This window comes from Copadichromis virginalis, linkage group LG15 (assembly GCF_057382275.1).
Source record: "Copadichromis virginalis isolate Kocher_CV1m ecotype Utaka linkage group LG15, C_Virginalis_male_GT1.1, whole genome shotgun sequence".
NCBI lineage: Eukaryota > Metazoa > Chordata > Actinopteri > Cichliformes > Cichlidae > Copadichromis > Copadichromis virginalis.
The window spans coordinates 27,873,110-27,896,270 of NC_140632.1; the positions used below are offsets into that span (position 1 = coordinate 27,873,110).

The 23,161-nt window shown below is 43.8% G+C and overlaps 1 pseudogene; it reads right to left on the bottom strand.

Annotated features, from left to right (window-relative positions):
• Positions 1-5,761: 5,761 nt before the first annotated feature.
• Positions 5,762-6,394, bottom strand: LOC146692659 (histone H1 pseudogene; annotated as a pseudogene).
• Between the last annotated feature and the right edge of the window lie 16,767 nt (positions 6,395-23,161).

The window sequence follows — 23,161 nt, forward strand, 5'->3', positions numbered from 1 at the left end:
TCATAAGGGTGTCCTGTTTCTAAATTCAGATAAAAGTGAGGTTATTGCACTCAGTCCTAAAAATCTTAGAAATATGGTATCTAACCAAAGTCTTAGTCTGGATGGCATTATCTTGGCCTCCAGTAACACTGTGAGGAGCCTTGGAGTCATTTATGACCAGGATATGTCCTTCAATGCACATATTAAACAAATATGTAGGACTGCTTTATTCGATATGTGCAATATCTCTAAAATTGGAAATATCCTGTCTCAGAGAAACGCTGAAAAACTAGTTCATGCATTTATTACTTCTAGGCTGGACTACTGCAATTCATTATTATCATGATGTCTTAAAAACTCCCTGAAAAGCCTTCAGTTAATCCAACATCCTGTCAGGGATTGATGAGAGAGCAGATTTCTCCTATATTGGCTTCCCTTCATTAGCTCCCTGTTAAATCCAGAATTTAAAATCCTCCTCCTCACACACAAGGTCTTGAATAATCATGCCCAATCTAATCTTAACGACCTTGTAGTACCATTTCACCCCAATAGAGCACTTCACTTTCGCACTGCAGGCTTACTTGTTCTTCCTATAGTATTTAAAAGTAGAATGGGAGGCAGAGCCTTCAGTTTTCAGGCCCCCCTTCAGTGGAACCAGCTTCCAGTTTGGATTCAGAAGACAGACACTATCTCTATTGTTAAGATTAGGCTTCAAACTTTCCTTTTTGCTCAATGATATAGTTAGGGCTGGATCAGGTGACCCTAAATCCTCCCTTAGTTACTCTTCAATAGGTATCGGTTGCTGGACGCTTCCCATGATGCATTGAGTTTTTCTTCTTCACTTACCCTTTTCCCCCCTTACTGTGTTTATACACCTCTCTGTATTTAATCATGAATTATTATTAATCTCCTGCTCTTTTCCACAGCATGTATTCTACTCTGTCTTCCTCACCTCACCCCAGTCATTCAGCAGATGGCTCCACCCCCCTGAGCCTTGTTCTACCTTCTTCCTGTTAAAAGGAAGTTTTTTCCTTTCCACTGTTGCCAAGTGCTTGCTCATCAGGGGTCTTCTGATTGTTGGGGTTTTCTCTGTATGTATTATTGTAGGGCCTTTACCTTACAATATGAAATGCCTTAGATGACTGTTGTGACTTAGTTCAATATAAATAAAATTCAATTCAATTGAATATGAGGCACACGACTCTCTGTACAAATGAATAGGATCTTATTTTTTATGGTTTCCACTTTCTGTGATGTGATTTCGTTTGCGTTTGCTGCATGTTCTCTGCATGTTTAGAATGATAGGACATGTCTGACTTTAGGTCAGAAGGGACTTCAGCAGATGGATGAGCAAACACACTCAGTATGCTTGTTTACTCAAAGGAGGGTTTAAAAAAAAAAAAAAACAATGCAGAGGGGTTCTATGAAGCACAGTCTGACATTTTACCTTTCTCTGCACTAAGCTGCACCTGACTCAGTGAACAGGGGTACCTTAAAGCATGGTACCGCTCTGATGCTGGCCAGTCAGCGAGGCAATGTTTCCAGTGTCGAGTTTCTTCTGAAGCATGGAGCTGACCTAAACATCACCAACAAGGCCCAGGAGACACCGCTGTTTGCAGATGAATTGTGACATCACAGTGACATAATACAGAAAGTGCTTTAGTGAAGGTGTCATAAGTACTACCTTCAGAGGTTTGAATAATATATATTTAAGGAGCTTGGAAAGAAAAACGACTTGATTTCTTTATGTTTCTTTAAGACATTTGATAGGTTTGTAGCTTGAACCCATCCGCTGGAACGTTGAAGGCAATATAATTACACTGCAAAGCAAGACACAAGTAGGCAAGCTTCTTCATGTTTCTCGTGCACGGGAGAGAACCGGATAGGCACCGTTCCTTCGCTTGACCCCAGTTGCTCTCGTCCGTTCTCCCGTACCACTGTTCTTTTATTGAGGTTACATGAATATGCATAAGTTCATTAACATATGACGTCTACATACACACAAAGAGTACCTTGTCTGTGTGTGTGTGTGTGTGTGTGTGTGTGTGTGTGTGTGTGTGTGTGTGTGTGTGTGTGTGTGTGTGGCCTGCTGATCAAAGGGTCAAACATCCTTGGTCAGGAAGAGGGTAGCCTCCCCCTCACCCTGGATGGTTCATCCTAGATAACACGGTGAGGAAGTCCTGCAGTTCATCTAAACAAAGAGCACTTAGACTAGAACAGATGCAACTACGTTAATCCTACCATAAAACAATAAGACACGGTATGACCTCTCATGCTCCCAAAGTGCTGTCTAATACACACAAAGTTTGCAGACTATCAAGGATCAAAACCTCTACCAATCTACAACTAATCACAAAACTCTAAGCATATATAAGTAAATATTTCTAAGCATAAATGACAATCAACAATACAAATCTAACATTTCCCCCCTTTTTGACCTTTATGCTTGAAAAGTTCCCAGGTATGAATACCTCATGTCTGACAGTTTCAATGCAAACATTTTTATACTCAGCATATGTCAAATCACCCTAAATTACTGTAATGATACACAGTTTAACAAATGTATTAGCAGTTATCCCATTCCTCATTGATCTCATCTCATGGCAAACTGCATCCCACAAACAAACAAAGAAATTGTTAATTTAATAGTGAAAATAAGAAGATAACATTTTCAAAAACATCTCAGCTTGGTGGTGCTTCCTCCGGGTGTGCACATCACATGTCTCTCTGCAGAGTGGTTTAAGCTCTGCAAAGCGTCATGAATGTCTCTTCCAGTTGTTTCCATCACTGTCCATAGGACCAGAGTCCAAATGTATGTAGAATAGACATTCAAACATACCAGTTGGTTTTGTTGTTCGTCAACATGGGTCTCAGCTATTTCCAAGCTGCAGACCTCTCAGCACTCTAGTTTTATGGCCTCCACCAACCCCCATCACCTCATTCAAGCCTTCGTCCTGTGAGGGGGATATTTGACTATATATATATAGATATATGACTCCTTAATTGTCCACGCTCATGGGTACACCACTTGCATAGGTTTAATATTTGTAAATAAAACGGCTAATCACACAAATCACTGCAACAATAATAAAAAACATTGTTTAATGTTAATCCTTGGACCCCTCCTCTTGACGCATGGACACACCCATGCGTCAACTCACCAAACCTGGATTCCTGTCTTAAAGAAAAAGATTAGCTAGATCATATCCCAGGCAACATCAGGGCATCTCCTCCCCTGGAGCAGCACCACCCTGGACCTATAATCCTGCAATAAAAATGTTAGTGTGTTTTGCATATTAAGTTTGCTTAACACCTGGTTCTCCCAGGAGCCTGCATACACACCATCATGGCCTGGAAAGCAAAATCTGGAAGTAAAATCAAACTTCATACCTGTAAACAATTGTATCATAAGAACAAGAAGCATTCAACATCAGCAAGACAAGTGTCATGTGCAGGTTTTCTCAAATCAGTAAACTACAATTATTTTCATAAGTCGCCTCAGACATGGATCATCCCATGTACTCAGGCAACATTAATGTAATCGGTGACTGCTCTTAAGCAAAGTCACTCCACTTATATATTACTATGGGCTCAAAAGTGGCCAGCTAATGAGCCCATATCAAACTATCCCAGAAACACTGTATCTCTTATTTGTTTTTCTCATGTCACTTGTCCGCTTCTGCCGAATCCTCTACACGCAGTCATAGAAAAACAAACATTAGCAACACAGTGACCATTGGTGGTCAGACGCAGGTCGACAGGTTCCAGAGGTGCCATAAAAAGACCATAAAGTTAGCCATCTATAGCTGTGGAAAGAAGTAACACCAGTTCTCAACACAGGAAATTTCACACATGTTATTCACATTATCAAAGTAGCCATCACATTTTCCCATCAACACAATGCAACAGCATCACCACTCATAACCTGTAAACACAGTTTTCCTCACACATAAACCCAGAAATCCTGTAGTAGGAAAAAACATCAACCAGTTGTCCTGGTATAAATCGCATCATCAATCCACATGAAGAACTGGCATGCTGTAAGAAAAGAAAATGCAAATATTAGCGCTTGCGCAGGCGTATGCATACTTTGTCACAGTTATCTCTGTGAGCAACACAAGCCTATGAATAACACACCTGATAAATGCACAGACACAGAAAATGGCATTTAAAAGGTTAAATCATCATGCAACCTTGAGTGTTGCTGTCATCTTTCTGCTCCTGTAAAAGGAAACACATGGGTTCATCTGCACCTTTGTCAGGTGGGGGTTAACTTCACACAATCATGTTCAGTCAGTCAGTCAGTTATTTTAAAATTCTCACTCATTCACTCAGTGGTTCCTTCTTTTGCTAATTGTGGAAATTATCATCGCATTCGTTTCCATGCTCAGCAAAACGACGTTATTTCAAAAAGAAAAATAATTTAGACTGGATTTCCTCGTTGAATCCTTTTTGGGGGGGACTCTCATTTCCTAATTGTCCCAAATAAGTGGCTTTCTCCTGAGCCCATTTTAAATGTGGAGAAACTCACTTGCAACAATTTTCTTGACGACGTGTAACGCTTTTAATTCCCGACTTGCAGATCTGCTCAAAGAAAAGAAATTCACAAGCAAAAATCAGTGCTTGTTCAAAAATGAAAAATAAAAAATAACAGAGATTATCAAACCAAACTTTCAGTGCACTGTGAAAGTATCAAAATAAAAAGGCCTTGTTAAGTCATGACACAAACTCCTCATCAACTTCACAACAGGAGAAGAATTATCAGCTAGATTCACTCCAAACCAACCATCAACTGCACAACACACAACATAACCCTAATGTCATATTAGCTATGAGTTTAATCACCAGGTCTGTGCTCTTCACTCATTCAAGCCACAGATCTATTTTATTCAATTTTTCCTTTTTCCCTTCATCATAAAACATGTGACATGCTGTCATGCACTTCACAAAAGACGTTTGTTCTGACGTATTCAGAGTTGTGTATCTAAATACAGGATTCACTCGCACATCAAAACAGGAAACTCAGTGTTTTAGAGTCTCCACTCTAACAAACTCCAACACATCCCATTCACTCGTGCTAGAATTCAGTCACCTTTCATTAATCTAAAAACCAATCAAATAATTTGCATATCGGCTATTAACCCACTAAGTTGACAGGACAACAGAAATGCATGTTCAAAATAGTATCACAAAAGACAATTTCCCTCATACAGTAAATTACTTGTGCTGCTCAATCAAGCAGGAAGCTTCTCCCAATTTACTATATCAACAAATAAATTTATTGTCTGATCTCTGGTTGGTCAAACCAGGATCTTTTTTCCCCACAAAAGTTAAACTGTTGTCCTGCAACCTAGAGAGTCAATTTTTTGCATTGGATAAATTCAGCATTTGATAACAAGTGTCTGCTAAATTGACACTATTTTAACACTGATGAAAGATAACAAGCTAATTTTCATTGCATGGGTGTTTGTGTTATTAGGCAGGTCTAATGCATGTCTGTGGAGCTGCATATCCAGCAGAGCATGTTCTTACAGCTGCCTTTCCTACACACTTCTCTGCTATTATTTAATCATTTCTTAACTAATGTGCTGTGAGTCCACTGGTCTTTGCATCACATGGGGTGACTTGGACAAGATGATAAACAGACTCACGCTTAAGATGTTGTCTAATCTTCATAAGCTCTCTTGTGTTTGTGTTAGTAGGGTTAATGCATGTTCTGCTTGTGTGTTGTGATTCTGTATATATTTCTATTTTCGCAGTGTTTCAGACTCCTTCACAATTTTCCAACTTAAGCAGTCAGTTTTGTTTTCCCCAGGTTTGCTAACCCAAATTTTGATTTCCCACATTTAATAACAAAATTTGTGTTCTCACCACTCTCACTATTGTCCTCTGCCACTTCAATAGTCCAATAGCAGGCAGTTTCTCCTTCAGCTTTGTCCTGTCCCTCCTCTGATGCGGTTGACTTTGTGCTAGTGGCTGAAGTGCTGCCGCTGCCTTCTTGGGCGACTTCTTAGCAGCTGCTGCCGGTTTCTTGGCTTTGGCCGCGGCGGGCTTCTTGGCTTTGCTCTCAGTAGCCTTGTTCATCTTGAAGGATCCGGAGGCCCCGGTGCCCTTGGTCTGCACCAGAGTGCCCTTTGCCACCAGGCTCTTGATGGCGGTCTTGACACGGGCCTTGTTCTTGTCCACATCGTAGCCTCCGGCAGCCAGAGCCTTCTTGAGAGCGGCCATGGACAGGCCGTTGCGCTCCTTGGAAGCGGCCACGGCTTTCACAATCAGCTCGCCCACGCTGAGGCCGACCTTCTTGGGCTTGGAAGTCATTGTCTTCTTCTTCTTGGCCTGAACCTCTGCACAGGGCGCAGGGCGTGTTTATGATGGAGCCTTTCCCACCACAGCACTGGCACGTTGAACGCATCATGAAGGGTCCATTTCTTTCATGTCGCTAGCCAGCATGCTAGCCGCATGTGGCTTGCCCGAGTCACTCAGTCCTTTCTGAGCATTTCAACATGCTGCCACCGCCATCTTGCTCGCCCCTCCGTGGAATTCATCCAATCAGACAGGAAGATGGGTTTGCTTTCTTCTGCTGCTGCTGTTTATCCACATTGCTGCTGCTTTGCTGGGACTTTTTGTGCTCAGGACTTGCTGCTGTCTCTTTATCATGTTATTGCTTTGGAGCTGCATTCCTTATCTTCAGGGAGGAGTGAGCTCGCTTGTGAGGTTGAGAAACACATGGCACTGTAAATAAGTTAGCCAGAAACTTGGCCTGCATGTTTCCAATGATGTTAAAGTATAACTTTCTTCCGACTGCTGCATGTGGAAAATTGATTCAGGTCTGCTTTTCACCTGAAAGTGACAAACTAAGACATGTTCATTATTATCATCACTGCTTAATCAACACACATCTCTCTCTCTGTTTTTGTGAACAATCCTTTCTTAAAAGCAAAAAATAAAATCGTGGTTGTTTTTGGCTGATCAACACAAAACCTTTTCCCTATGATTTATTTTTCATCTACAATATAAATTCTTCCTCTTTTTCATCTGCATAAATAAATCACATGGCTGATGATACCATGGTGATCCATAAATATAATCACCAGTTTATTCAATTATTTTTAACCCAACAAAACAAATAAGATAAGATAAGATAAGATAACCTTTATTAGTCCCACACGTGGGAAATTTGTTTTGTCACAGCAGGAAGTGGACAGTGCAAAAGTTATGAGGCAAAAATTAGAATACAATAAGAATAAATACAGTACACAACTGTACAGAATAGAATAAAATACTATATACAGTAGAATACAATAAAATAAATATACAATAAGATAAAAATAGAATACAAATACAAATACTATATACAACTGAGTAAAAATACAACGATGACAGAAAGGATTATTGCACTTAGTATTATTGCATATGTATGGATGTGTGTGCTTGATCAGTTAAAGTCTTTATTATGGAGTCTGACAGCAGTGGGGAGGAAAGACCTGCGAAATCTCTCCGTCCCACACCGTGGGTGCCGCAGTCTCCCACTGAAGGAGCTGCTCAGTGCTGTCACAGTCTGCTGCATGGGGTGGGAGATGTTGTCCAACAGGGATGACAGCTTAGCCGCCGTTCTCCTGTCACTCACCACCTCCACTGGGTCCAGAGGGCATCCTAGAACAGAGCTGGCCCTTCGGATCACCCTGTTCAGTCTCTTCCTGTCCCCAGCAGAGATGCTGCCGCCCCAGCAGACCACACCATAAAAGACAGCAGAAGCCACAACAGAGTCATAGAAGGTCTTCAGGAGTGGGCCCTCCACTCCAAACGACCTGAGTCTCCGCAGCAGGTACAGCCTGCTCTGCCCTTTCCTGTAGAGGGCGTCTGAGTTATGAGTCCAGTCCAGTCTATTGTTCAGATGAACACCAAGGTACCTGTAGCTGTCCACAGCCTCAATGTCCATACCTTGGATGTTCAGTGGTTGCAGTGGAGAATGCTTGTGCCTGCGGAAGTCTACCACCAGTTCCTTGGTTTTACTGGCGTTGATCTGGAGGTAGTTCAGCTGGCACCAGTCCACAAAGTCTTGGGTCAGACCTCTGTACTCCTTGTCGTCCCCATCAGTGATGAGGCCGACTATTGCAGAGTCATCAGAGAACTTCTGCAGGAAGCACTGGGTGGAATTGTGGGAGAAGTCTGCAGTGTAGATGGTGAAGAGGAACGGAGCCAGAACCGTTCCCTGTGGGGCCCCCGTACTGCAGATGACCCTGTCCGACACACAGCCCTGAGTCCTCACATACTGTGGTCGGTCGGTGAGGTAGTCCAGGATCCAGGTAGTGAGGTGATGGTCCACTCCAGAGTTCACCAGCTTGTCCTTTAGAACCGAGGGAAGAATGGTGTTGAAGGCACCATAAAGGCAAACAAACAAGGCAAATAAAGGCAAATAAACAAAAACATGATGCTGATGCTACACACACACACGAGTCAAGGTGCAGGAAAACTGCTCACGGGAACGCTGCACACTCCAGTTATCACAGTTATCAGAGCTCTGTTCCCCTCTCTTTGAGTAGTTCTCAGACAGCTCTTGATCTGATAATGTGTAGCTTGCTCATCAGCTCAGAAGAAAAAGAAAAAAAAAAAAAACGCAACGCAACATCACACAGTAGTTGCATGCTCTGCCCACAGCGGCAAAGTCTTACACTTTCATATTCAATACAGCTTCTCCATCATGTACTATTAGATGTTTCATACAGGGTTCAGCATATTAGTTGTCTTCACAGGTGTGCTGTATATCTCAACAATGGCTCATAATAAGTCTTTCACACAGGTCAAGTGCCTATATGCACTTCATTAGTTTAAATATTTATCTATATCACTTCACCTCATATGTCATTTTACAAAATTTGAGCAACCACAAGCTTAATGTAGATTACTTTTAACAACTATCCACCTCAATTAAATCTATGGTCTGGCACACAGGCTGTTGTCGATCAGGGCAAGCTAAAGAGTTAACATTTTGTGTCAGCAAGGGGTGGGGGGAAAGCCATCCACCAGAGCATATCTCAAGTGCTACTGATGTGGGCTGGCCCTGTCCACACACTCCTGGCTGCTTAGGAAACCATGATAACAACAGCAGTCGGTGTCACAGACCACGTGTTCTACTCCGTACACACTCACACAACAACAACAACAACAAATATCCTCACTCACAACCAACAAAAATTAGGCCTATTGTCTCAACGCAGTCTCACACAGTGACCGCATGCTCTGCCGCACACAGTGGCAAAGACTTACAACGCAGTCTCACACAGTGACCGCGTGCTCCTCCGCACACAGTGGCAAAGACTAACAACGCAGTCTCACACAGTGACCGCGTGCTCTGCCGCACACAGTGGCAAAGACTTAAACTTACTTGGCGTTGCTTAGCGTGTAATATCAGCATCGAATCCCGCCGATCGCCATTCATCGAGGAGAAAAGACAGACAGCGAATCCACAGGAACTTCCTGGCTGACGTCAGTCTTTCAGCGTGTCCCTCCTCCCCTCGGTGAATGCGATTCCAGGGCTCCGGCTCTCGAAGGACCAATTTATGATAGGTTTGTAGCTTGAACCCATCCGCTGGAACGTTGAAGGCAATATAATTACACTGCAAAGCAAGACACAAGTAGGCAAGCTTCTTCATGTTTCTCGTGCACGGGAGAGAACCGGACAGGCACCGTTCCTTCGCTTGACCCCAGTTGCTCTCGTCCGTTCTCCCGTACCACTGTTCTTTTATTGAGGTTACATGAATATGCATAAGTTCATTAACATATGACGTCTACATACACACAAAGAGTACCTTGCCTGTGTGTGTGTGTGTGTGTGTGTGTGTGTGTGTGTGTGTGTGTGTGTGTGTGGACTGCTGATCAAAGGGTCAAACATCCTTGGTCAGGAAGAGGGTAGCCTCCCCCTCACCCTGGATGGTTCATCCTAGATAACACGGTGAGGAAGTCCTGCAGTTCATCTAAACAAAGAGCACTTAGACTAGAACAGACGCAACTACGTTAATCCTACCATAAAACAATAAGACAGGGTATGACCTCTCATGCTCCCAAAGTGCTGTCTAATACACACAAAGTTTGCAGACTATCAAGGATCAAAACCTCTACCAATCTACAACTAATCACAAAACTCTAAGCATATATAAGTAAATATTTCTAAGCATAAATGACAATCAACAATACAAATCTAACACATTTCACCTCTCATCCTAGAAGCTTCTTCAGCTCTAACACCAAATGGTGGAGAATCCCAGGTATTTAAACCCTTGTGGGAGTTGTCCCTCAATAGGGTTAGAACCAACACAGACAAATCATGTCTAAGTGACTCCAGTTTGTTCATGTAAATGGGGAGTCCTCTTTCAACACGTTCTCATCCCAAAGTGTAACATATTACGCCATGTGACAAATTGTCGGTATGTTACACTTCTGGCTACCCAAAACGTCTCTATGTTATGTGTACGGAAATGTCAGGAAACACGAGTACCGTTTGGAATTAATCTACACATGTACATTTCGTTTTACTTTCTCATCATTAATCACTTTGGAAAACACTATCTAATACGATTAAGACTGTGTTTATGTCATGATAGCTGTGTGGCAGGCAGGATGAGGACCCAAAATGCAAACTCACGGACTCAGGGGATAAACTCAAAATCACAGCTTTAATGCTGGAAGGCAGATCACAAGAAATACAAAACCTAAACCGGGAACAATAACTAACACTTGCAGAGAGACACAGGGAAATCCACGCAGCTAAGAGGGAGACTACAACACAGAACTGAGGGAGACGCAGACGCGGAACAGAAAACAAAAAGGAAAGCACAGCTCAGTTCAGGGGGCCGGCCGTGCACAAGGCAACGGCGACGACGTGGAAACAGTTCAGGGGGCCGGCCGTGCGCAAGGCAACGGCGACGACGTGGAAACAGTCCAGGGGGCCGGCCGTGCGCAAGGCAACGGCGGCGACGAAGGAGACGACGGAGCAGTTCAGGAGGCCGGCCGCGCGGAAGGCAGCGGCGGCGGCGGCGAAGGGGACTGAGCAGTTCAGGAGGCCAGCCGCGCGGAAGGCAGCGGCGGCGGCGAAGGAGATGACGGAGCAGTTCAGGAGGCCGGCCGCGCGGAAGGCAGCGGCGGCTCTCCAGTGTTAGGCGTGCTGGCCATGGCCCGGTGGCCACAGGACCAGACGAGGCAGGACCAGACGAGGCACAAGCTGAAGCTGGACCAGGAGGAGCAGAAGCCAAAGTCGAAGCTGGGCCAGACGAGGACGAAGACTCTGAGGCTGGGCCAGACGAGGACGAAGACTCTGAGGCTGGGCCAGGCGAAGATGAGGCTGAAGCCGGAGTCGAAGCTGGACCAGGCGACGGTGAAGCAGGAGCTGAGACTGAGGCCGGACCAGGCGAAGCACAGGCTGGAGCTGGACCAGGTGTGGCAGAGGCGGAGGCTGGACCAGACGGCGACGTGGACGGAGACACGGAGGCCGCAGCTAGCGTGGATGAAGACACGTCCACTGCAAACGAGGACGAGGCTGCTGGGGGAGCAGCTGGTGGCTGAACGGGCCCCTCGGAGAGGTTCCCCTGAACCCCCAGCGGAGACGAGGAGCGGCTGGAGAGGTTCCCCTGAACCCCCAGCGGAGATGAGGAGGTGCTGGCCGGGCTGAGCAGAGCCGCCAGCGGAGACGAGGTGCTGGAGAGGTTCCCTTGAACCCCCAGCGGAGATGAGGAGCTGCTGGAGGGGTCCTCCTGAACCACCAGCGGAGACGAGGTGCTGGAGAGGTTCTCCTGAACCCCCAGCGGGAACAGAAGCAGAGCCAGCAGGTGCAGAGATTTCTGCCTGAGGGGACGCTAACTGTAGCTGCACAGGGCACGCAGTCGGCTTGGGATGCAACCGCTGGGGCTGTGCAGGACAAACAGTCCGTCCAAGCTTTGTTAGCACGACGCTGTCCTCAACTGGCTGAGTGAGCTCACAAGAGCCTCCAGCAGAGGATGGCGGTGACTGAACGAGTTGCTGAACTACTAACTGAGCTAGTAACAGAGTTAATGACTGAGCTGATAATGGAGCTGATAACTGTGCTAGAGACTGAACTGGTGACAAAATAAGAAACTGTGCTAATAACTGAGCTACTGACTGCGTTATGGACAGAAATGCCAGTTGTAGTGGTAGTTGCGCTTGTGGTTGAGCAGGTGTCTGACTCTTAGCTGCTCTCCTTCTGGGAACAGGAACAGGTGCTAGGCCTGGCCGAACACTAGTCATCCCCACCCGAGTAACAGATACGGGTGCAGGGACGAGCTGGGCTCTGGCTGCCTTTACCCTGGGGGCCGGTGTAGGTGCAGGAGCTAGCTGGACCTCTGTCGCTCCCACCCGAGTAACTGAGACGGGTGCAGTAGTCGGCAGGGTCACGGCTGACCTCACCCGGGGAACCGGAACAGGCACAGGCGACGGCTGGGTGTCCATCAACCCCACCTGAGGAGCAGGTACGGGTGCCGGGATGAACGGAGCCTCTGCCAGGCTGGGGATAGAAGCAGGGACCGGCTGGACCTCAGCCACCCTCTCCCGAGGAACTGATATGGGAGCAAGGGAAAGCTGGGCCCGCGCTGCCCTGGTTACAGGAACTGGAGTTTGAGAGCAGAGTTCAGGAGCAGCAACAGACACTGGGAAAACCAAGTTATTGACGCCAAACTCAGTTTTAGGAGATCTAGGTTTAAAGCAAGCAGGTCCTAGGAAATCCACTGCTATAACACTCTCCAGGTTAGCGCTAGCAGTCCTGGAGGAGGTTAGCTCAGGGACAGTCACCGAAGCAGTTTCAAAACAGACAACATCAACAACTGTCTCTTGAGGAACGGTGTGCTGTCTAACACAGGTCAGAGAAGGAAGAACGCCAGAGACAGTTCTTTTCAGAATCGAGGCTGGAAGGACAAACACAGGTTGAGAAACAAAGTCAATTTTCATATAGTCCATAGGTGAACCAACTCGGCAGGCTGACTCAGATCGAACTGGATGGGGAGCCACACAGTCCAGGGACGAAGTAACACCCACAACAGTTTTCACAGCAACAGGTTCAGAGGAGTAGCGAACAGGATCAAGCATGCGTTGCCGTGGGTCACAAAACTTGACCTGATCAAGCAACTCTTTAACGCTTAACCCTAGTCTTTCAGTTAGCTTAGCAAAGGAAGCGACCATCTTGTTACCGCTCACTCGAGAAACTGAATGATTAAACACTGGTTGTGGACCTGACTGGGCACCACTGGACATGTCAAAAGACAGAACGGGTTGGCACATGAAACAGTTACTAGAAGGAGCATCAGTTACAGAACACTCAGTCTCAGATGGTTTGGCTGATGATGGTGGTGGTGTGTGGCTGAGTTCAGACTGGAAAACCCCAGAGTGTACAGGCTGGTTAAAACAGTTCTGTGGGGCTACAATGCTGGTAGCAGTGTGTGGGTGAGTCTGGTGTAGGATAGCTGTCTAAACAGGGAACTGAATACAAAAATACAAGAGAACTAAGAATACTGGGCCAACACGGCCCAGGACCATGACAGTTTAAGGTTAGAGATAAGGCTATGGTAAGGAATAAGATTTACGGTTGGGGCTGGAATACACGGCTGGAATGTGTATTACCACCGGGAGCATCATTCTATTCCCTGAAGTCACTAAATTAGCCCGATTCCATCCACAATCCGGCGCATATCATAGGTACATGCAAGGGTACCTTTTGCTTTCCTATGGGACACCTCGGGACGTGACAAATCATGGGTATGTTATGCATCGGGAATGAGAACGGTCTGCCTCTTCACACAAGAAGGTTAATAATGGAGTTCTACAAGGTTCTGTGCTAGGTCCAATCCAACATTATATATTATTACAACATATACCCTAAACCCATATACATTCATTGCTATGTACTGTAGATGACACCCAACTTTATCTATCCATGAAGCCAGATAACACACATAAATTGGTTAATACCATATACCGTTATTACCGGTAGTTCCCAACTTTAAGAAGGGGGACCAAAGTGTATGATCCAACTATAGGGCAATCACGCTCCTCAGCCTCCCTCGGAAAATATATGGCAGGGTGCTGTAATAGAGACTTGGTCTGTTAGTTGAACCCAGATACAGGAAAAGCAATGCAGTTTTTGTCCTGGTCATGGAACGCTGGACCAGGTCTATTCTCTGAAGAATATTTTAGGATACATGGGTGTTTGCCCAACTAGTCTACATCTGTGTTATGGAAGCATTTCACTGCTTTCTTTATAGTGGAAGTGATCCAATCAAAAATGATCTCTAAACCTTATATATATTTTAGTTAACTGAAACAACTTTAGATTTAATCTACGATAATCTTAGGGTATTTAGTTTACTAAAACTAAAAGAATTTAGGTTCCCAAATTATGACTGAAACTAAACTAGATTCGAGGTTCGACTAGCGGACAAACGCTCCTTTCCAGCACCCTGGCATAGACTTTCCCAGGGAGGCTGAGGAGTATGATCCCCCTGTAGTTGGAACACACCCTCCGGTCCCCTTTCTTAAAGATGGGGACCACCACCCCGGTCTGCCAGTCCAGGGGTACTGCCCCTGATCTCCACGCAACATTGCAGAGGCGTGTCAACCAGGACAGCCCTACAACGTCCAGAGCCTTCAGGAACTCGGGGCGGACCTCATCAACACCAGGGGCTCTGCCACCAAGGAGTTGTTTAACTGCCTCAGTGACCTCGCCCCCGGAAATTGGTGGGTCATTCCCCTCATCCCCAGACTCTGCTTCCTCCTCGGAAGACGTGTCAGTGGGATTAAGGAGGTCCTCAAAGTATTCCTTCCACCGCCTGACAATTTTCTCAGTCGACGTCAGCAGCGCTCCGCTAGCACTATACACAGTGCAGGTAGAGCACCGCTTTCCCCTCCTGAGACGCCTGACGGTTTGCCAGAATCTCTTCGAGGCAGTCCAAAATTCTTTTTCCATGGCCTCTCCAAACGAGGCTTTTCTTGTACAGTACTCAATCCAGGCAGTGCACAGGTTGGTCAGTCTGATCTTACAGTCTTGGGTGACTGCACTATCTACCAGTAGCTGGTGTTTTGCCCCTCTAGTGTTCCTGGCAATTCTTTTCTGTGCCCTGGACATGTATTGAGCCTTGCGCCTGTTCATTCTGGCCACTATGATGCCTGCCAGGAGCTTCCCTATGGTACTGAGGCAGGTTATTGTCTAGCGGTTGCATGGTACTGGTCTCTTCAGTAGCTCTGAACCATTTCAGGGCCTGGTGATGTCCTCCTCTTCATGTTTGATATCCTTTCTTTCTTAGTCTGCCACTATAATGGTTACTGGATCCTGTTAAGGGAAGCTGCTGTGGTCTGCTCTTAGATCCACTACCCACTGAGCATTGTTGTTATGGTTTGCTGTATTTCTTCGGCATCCATTTCTTTATCAGTTCCAGTCTGGTTTTAGAGCTCGGCATAGCACAGAAACCGCCCTTCTGAGAGTTTTTAATGATTTGCTTTTAACTGTTGACTCTGGTTGTGCTGCTGTCTTAGTAACCCTGGACCTGACAGCAGCCTTCGACACTGTTGATCACAACATACTGCTATCCCGCCTTCAACATTGTGTCGGTTTAAAGGGCACTGTCTTAAAGTTTTTCCAGTCCTATTTGAATAATAGGAGTTTTTCTGTTCACCTTGGTGAACTGTCATCTCCCAGAGCTCCTTTAACCTGTGGCGTACCTCAGGGGTCCATACTAGGCCCCCTGTTGTTTATTCTGTACTTGCTCCCTCTGGGCGATGTGCTCCGTAAACATAATGTGTCCTTCCACATCTTTGCCGATGATATTCAGATCTACCTCCCTCTGAGGTTGAACTGCAATGTTTCTTTGCAGCCGCTACTCTCCTGCTTGTCTGACATTAAGACTTGGATGACTCTTAACTTCTTACACCTTAATGAAAGCAAAACTGAAGTCATTGTGTTTGGGCTTCCTAAAGATCCCAACTTCTCTCTTGACTTTTTGGGACCCCTAACCTCCGATTGCACTTCTTCCATTAAGAGTCTTGGTGTTATTTTTGACAATGCTTTTAAACTTGATAAACAAATCAGCTCTGTAGTTAAGGGATCTTTTTATCATTTGCGGATTTTAGCCAAAGTCAAGTCTTACCTTTGCAGGAACGATCTAGAAAGAGTGGTCCATGCTTTTATTACTTCACGGCTAGACTACTGCAATTCCCTCTATGCTGGCCTAGATCGTTCCTGTCTACATCGCCTTCAACTGGTGCAGAACGCTGCCGCTCGCCTGTTGACCGGTTCAAAAAAAAGAGACCACATCACTCCGGTTCTCTGCTCTCTCCACTGGCTCCCAGTTGCCTTTAGGATTGATTTTAAAATCTTATTGCTGGCTTTTAAGGTTTTAAATGGCACTGCACCTTCTTACCTTCTTACCTGTCAGAACTCCTTAGAACTTATCGCCCCAGGAGATCTTTGAGGTCAGCCGACCTGATGCTTTTAGATGTTCCCAGGTATAAATTAAAGACAAAGGGAGAGAGGGCGTTTGCTGTGGCTGCACCCAGACTGTGGAACAGTTTACCTCCTCACGTCAGACTCTCCAAAAGCCTAGAAACTTTTAAAACCGCTCTTAAAACTCACCTCTTTTCATTGGCTTTTAGAAAGGTTTAATTTATTTGTTTTATATATTTTTATTTTATTTTTATCAGCGAGGTGTTATTACGAAATTGTGTTCTATTGTATTTTTATCTGTATTTACTGTACAGCACTTTGGTCAGCCTTGGTTGTTTTTAAATGTGCTCTATAAATAAACTTGACTTGACTATCACACCTTTTTGCATTTCTTATAGTTAACTTCAATTCAATTCAATTCACTTCAATTCACTTCAGTTCAATTCAATTCAGTTTTATTTATACAGTGCTAAATTGCAACAAAGGCCAACTCTATGTGCTTTATATTTAAAGGTAGACCCTACAATAATACATAAAGAGAAAAACCCAACAATCATATGACCCCCTATGATCAAGCACTTGGAGAGGAAAAACTTCCTTTTAACAGGAGAACCCTGTCCAGGGAGGAGCGGCCATCTGCCACGACTGATTGGGGTGAGACAAGAGAGACAAAGAAAAAGACATGCTGTGGAAGAGAGCCAGAGATTAATAACAAGTATGATTCAGTGCAGCGAGGTCTATTGACACAAAGTGAGTGAAGAAGAAACACCCAGTGCATCATGGGAATCCCCCAGCAGCCTACACCCATTGCATCATAACTAAGGGAGGATTCAGGGTCATCTGATCCAGCAACTATATGCTTTTGGAAAAAGGAAAATTTGAAGCCTAATCTTAAACGTAGAGATAGTATCTGTCTCCTTAATCCAAACTGGAAGCTGGTTCCACAGAAGAGGGGCCTGAAAAATGAAGGCTCTGCCTCCTATTCTGCTTTTAAATACTCTAGGAACAAGCCTGCAGTGCGAGAGTGAAGTGCTCTAATGGGGTGATATGGTACTATAAGATAAGATGGGGCCTGATTATTCAAGACCTTGAATGTGAGGGCAGGATTCTGGATTTAACAGGGAGCCAATGAAGAGAAGCCAATATAGGAGAAATCTGCTCTCTCTCTCACCAGTCCCTGTCAGTACTCTTGCTCCGGCATTTTGGATTAACTGAAGGCTTTTCAGCGAGTTTTTAGGACATCCTGATAATAATGAATTACAGTCCAGCCTGGAAGTAATAAATGCATGAACTAGTTTTTCAGCGTCTCTCTGAGACAGGATAATACTAATTTTAGAGATAAAGCAGTCCTACATATTTGTTTAATGCGTGTATTGAAGGACACATCCTGGTCAAAAATGGCTCCAAGGTTCCTCACAGTGTTACTGGAGGCCAAGGTAATGCCATCCAGAGTAAGAATCTGGTTAGATGCCATATTTCTAAGATTTTTAGGGCTGGGTGCAATACCCTCAGTTTTATTTGAATTTAGAAGCAGAAAATTAGAGGCCATCCAGATCTTTCTGTCTTTAAGACATTCCTTAATATCTATAATTATAAATAGCCATAATTAAGAAACTTCATTTATTCAACTTCAGAGTCTCACACTTGAACATCTAAACAAGAAAGGTCATAGTTCCATGTTCTTTACAACTTTGATGTCTTATGATAAAGGTCTGCCATGGTTGGAGGCATGGAGATTGGTCATTTAAAAAAACTTACAAGAAGCTGAATGGAATATGGTTTGTTTAAAGTTTCAAACACAGTCAGTGAATATGAGAATGACGCTATTACAACACAAGTAGTTAATGTGAACTTATGTCACCCCTGACTAGTTGGTCTCCTGATATCCCAGACACATCTCTCATCCCTGATGAAGACTTTTTAGTTGATACGTGTATGTAATTTTTGCTTGTTGTATTACTCCAACAATTTCATAATTTACAATATTTTTTTTATCAAAGATTTTGATCATTCTAATTAACAGAGTGACTCCAAAATCTTTCTCCTTTCATTGACATACTGGAAATGTTTAGAAGAAATAGGCACTCCGTTTTGTTGTCTATTGGCCTCCTCAAAACTGAAGAAATGCTGGAAGACTGTTGTTAGACTATATCTGATATTGTTGGTATGTAGCTATCCTGTGAAGCAAAAATGTGTGCTCTTGTATATACCAATACAATACAACTCGAGTAAACTCTAATTGACTGTGGATTCCTGTAGGCCAGGGGGATGATAGTCTTATCATGGAGAAAAATGCAGGTGCCTTCAGTTCATGTATGAATGAAATAAATGGCCACTGATATTACAATGGAGAAACTGACTTACTATAGTCAAAGGAAAATAGCAGAATTTGAAGACATATGGAATGGAAACCCTTACTTGAGTATCTGAAGTCCCCAAATGCATATTATAATATGGTCTTCTGCACTGTTAAAATAAGAAGGGACGTTTAGCTAGCAAAGAGCTATTAAAAAGGTGAGCGTGGTCACTTCCATTTAGGAGATGCCTTTTGAGTTTAAAGTTGCTAGATAATAATGTAGATTATCTACATGATAATCTACATTATCATGTAGATGCTAAATTCAGGTAATTATTCTATCTGAACTGAGCACTAAGTCAGACAAAAAGTCTGAGAAATCAGAGTAAGGGTCAGGAGGATGATAGACAAATACAAACTAAGCTTTTGTGTTTTATTGTTAGGGTGTACGAGTCTTTTGGTTGAATAATAAGCTTTCTGCACCCTCCTTTATCTTTATTTTCCTTAATGGTTATGGCTCCTTGGTTACTAAAGGAGTTTCTAATTTGGACACTGCCATTCTTGTTCATAGCCTTGTTACTTCTCGGATTGACTACTGCAATTCACTTCTTTTTGGTCTTAATCAAAAATCCATCCATAAGCTTCAACGTGTCCAGAACTCTGCTGCCCGTATTATCACCAGGACCCCTTCTATTCACCACATCACCCCTGTCCTGTAGCAGCTTCATTGGCTTCCAGTCAAATATCGCAGCAATTTTAAAATACTTTTGTATACATTTAAGGCTAGTCATCATCTCTCCCCTCCATATCGCTCTGATTTGGTTCATCAGGGTGTCTTAGATCCTCTTCTTCCATTTCTCTCTCTGTCCCCTTCCCCCATCTTGCCACCATGGGGAGCAGGGCTTTCAACTTCTCTGCTCCTTGACTTTGGAATTCTACACTCAAAACTCAAAATTCTCAAAACTCAAAATGAACTCAAAATTCAAAATAGCTTATCCCACATAATCTTTTCTATTCTGCTACTTTAATCTCTTTTCTGTTTTATGATTCTGTAAATTGCCTGTTTTTATGCTTGTTTTCTATTTTTCTGCTGTGTACAGTGTCTTTGAGTGTTCTGAAAGTCAAATAAAATTTATATTTAATTTCCTAAGTATTTAGAAAATAAAGAACAGTTTCCAGAGTTCATTTAAAACATCCCTCTGCACTCTCAGTGCAAAGTTTGTTAATCCTTGTTAATCCTCAGTTTGGTTGAAATCTTGATACCATCCTTCTTTCTGTGTTCTGGCTTCAGTACCTCCTCATCCTCTGATGCAGCTTTGCAGACTGAAGATCCGATGCTTGGTTGGAGTCCAACGACTCAAACTGCTTCACACTCTGCCACTTCCTGTCAGACTTATTCGCTTCCTGCAATACGACGTCAAGTGTTCACTCACCCTAGGAGTGTGAAATTAATGTATTAGTGTCATGAAGATGTTGCTTTTTGCCTCACTAAATCATCATGGTAACTGGTACTTAACAGATCATCTGGTTTGGAGCAGGTTACGTTCAGAGTTTGAGTTCATGTGGTAATGCAGAAAATATATAAATGTTCTTCAACCTAATTTGAATCTGCTCCTGAGTCTCTTTCGCACTGCTGGAAACACAGAACGCACAGCAAGAATAGGTGTTCAACCAATCACATTCATTTACTCTGATCTCCTGCCGGGCAGGACATTTTTCCATGGATCCAGATTAAAGTCTCAAAGCTCTAATGTGCAGCCATCAGCTTAGAAATAAATAGCAGTAATGATCACACTCAGACAGAAAATCATTAACTGCAGTTCAAATCTTTATTTTACAGCTCTATGCCACAAATAAGAGCTTAACCAGTTTCTGATTTATTTATTTATTTTTTAGATCTTTATGCTCATTATGGATTTTATCGTCATTATTATCTGATAACATCTCTGTTGGGAGAAGTTGGAATTCAAATGGTCGTTTTGTGCAGGAGAAGAGTCAAATGACCTGCAAAATGTCCCTTGTAATGTGAATGTGTTGAGAACCTCTGACTGGGGTTTTAAGTTTGATTGAAACAGCTAACACAGCCTGGATATGTTGAACTTTACTGCTAGTCATACCCATCTAAAGTCACCTGGTACATCTGAGACTGTTTAGGACACAGAAATGTGACACTTTCTATTTTTTAAAGACACAAGCATCCTTTGTTAAGCTCCTCTGTATGTGCTGACTCTTAGTGTGTTGAGTTTACTGTGTGCTGCTCTGGAAGATATTCACCTTTGACCATATTCAAAGTTTGAAATCAGAAAGAGTTCAAATAAACTTTTCTTTTTCAACAGTTGTCACAGAATGGTTTCTATTAGAGGGAAACCCCCAACTATCTGATGATATGCTATAAACAGTACTTGGTGACAGTGGAAAGGAAAAACTCCCTTTTAACATAAAAAACCTCAGACTGCCTCAAACTGGTTGGAGGTGAAGAGAAGAGAAAGGGTCATGGAAGGACATCAGAGGACAGCAGAGGTCAGACTGAGCCAGGATTGGTAAACAGCATTCGCGCTGTTTTTTTTTTGTTTTTTTTTTGGGGCCTGTCCCGTTTGGCTCTTTTGCCATCAGAATTGTTGTCTAAAGGCAAAGAAAGATGCCCAACGGATTTACTTTACCAAACTGACCATCCCAGCCTTGCCGTAATGGTCCATTTGATTCACCTTTTATTGTTTATTTTATTTTCACTTACTGAATACGGGACAGACTTGACTGGGGGAAAGAAGGGGAGAAAGAAAGAGGGAAAGAGAAACAGCTGAGAAGAGGGACGGGGGAGAAGGGCAAAAGACAAAAACCAACAGAACGGGCAGAGAAAAAAAAATGCATATATCAATCACCTGGATCACCTGCTGAGAAAGAAAAAAGAAAGCAAGCAGAAGAGAACAAAAGTAATAGAATAAACAACATCACAATGATATATGGGAATATGACAGTAAATACTAAATGTTAAACATTATTGTGCAGCACATAAGATCAACAGAACACAGTGTGCTTTGAGGTAGGAGCCAAAAAGGGTGTAGTTTGTGGGTGTGATCACCCGTGTGTACACCTGTGAGCATGGACGCGCTTGTTTTTTGTTTTTTTAAAAGGTTCCTTCATGTAATAATCTGCTAGAGGGTGTGGGGGGGCCACAGCCCCGTCCTCCAGGGCGTGAAGCAGGTGTGGAGGAGATCAAAACTCCAGACATCCAGAGGCCCCCAGAACACAAGAGACCAAGGAAGACCAACAGAGGGGCAGCTGCGCCACTGTCCCGGAAAGAGCTGAGGAGAGTCCCAGATGAGGGCTCACTCAGCAGCCGCGGAGCAGAAGCCAGGGGGAGTTGCAGTGACGCGCCCGTGAGCTCCGCCGGCAGCCAGCTGCGCCTGAGTGACCGAGCCCCAGGCCGACATTCGCGCTGTTAATGTCTGAACGCTTACATGTTGTCTTTGGCCTGATCTTACTTTCCTCAGTAGTAGTAATACGATGGCACCTGTCCAATATGGCGGCCAACCAAACCGGTTTGACAACCGGTTTGACCAGTTTCGTGTGTGTGTGCGCATGCATGTTCAGGTGTGGAAATACCACAGGGGATCAGAGGGGTTATATGAGTTTGTGTTTTTAACGGGGTTTTAATTTAATCAAACCATAGGGTTTTTAATTAAACTATTTTTATCACTTAGGTGTATCGCAACATTCAGTTATGCATGTGTTCTTAAAAGCAATTCTTTGTTTCTTGTTTCATTCTTGGCGGAGTGGAAGCTGTTTTGGTTTCTTTCCAGGGTTGATGCGATCATTTTATTTAAAAGTCGGGATTTCGGAATGTTGAACTAAGAGTGAGACAAAGCCAGCTAGTTTTTTAACACAGTAAATGTCACAAATAGCATTCAGTCCTTTAGAAAATAAATGCTATAAGCAGCCAGTATCGCTCTTTTCAAACTAATCGTCTTTTAAATACACTCATTTTGTTGACAAAGCCAGCCAGCTAGTTTTTAACACAGTAAATGTTACAAATAGCATTCAGTCCTTTAGAAAATAAATGCTATAAGCAGCCAGTATCGCTCTTTTCAAACTAATCGTCTTTTAAATACACTCATTTTGTGATTCCGGTGTCAACACCTTGCACCGATGCAAGCATTTTATTTGTTTAAAAATGGATCAAACGGGCCATTTCTTCTGTAAGGGGTTTCATGGTTTCAGAGTAGTTTTTAACACAACAGATAGTCGCAAATAACATTCAGCCCTTTAGAAAATAAACGCTACAGTGATACTTCTAAAACCAGTCGCCCAGACCCGCTCCAACTTTTCAACAGCTGGCTAATTGTTTGAATTTGTTCAGGATTGTAAAAGCCCACCGCGGGTATCACTAGTTGAGAGTACCATGCGAACAAGGGCCCCGCCTATTGTTTAAAGTATCGGCTCCTTTGTAA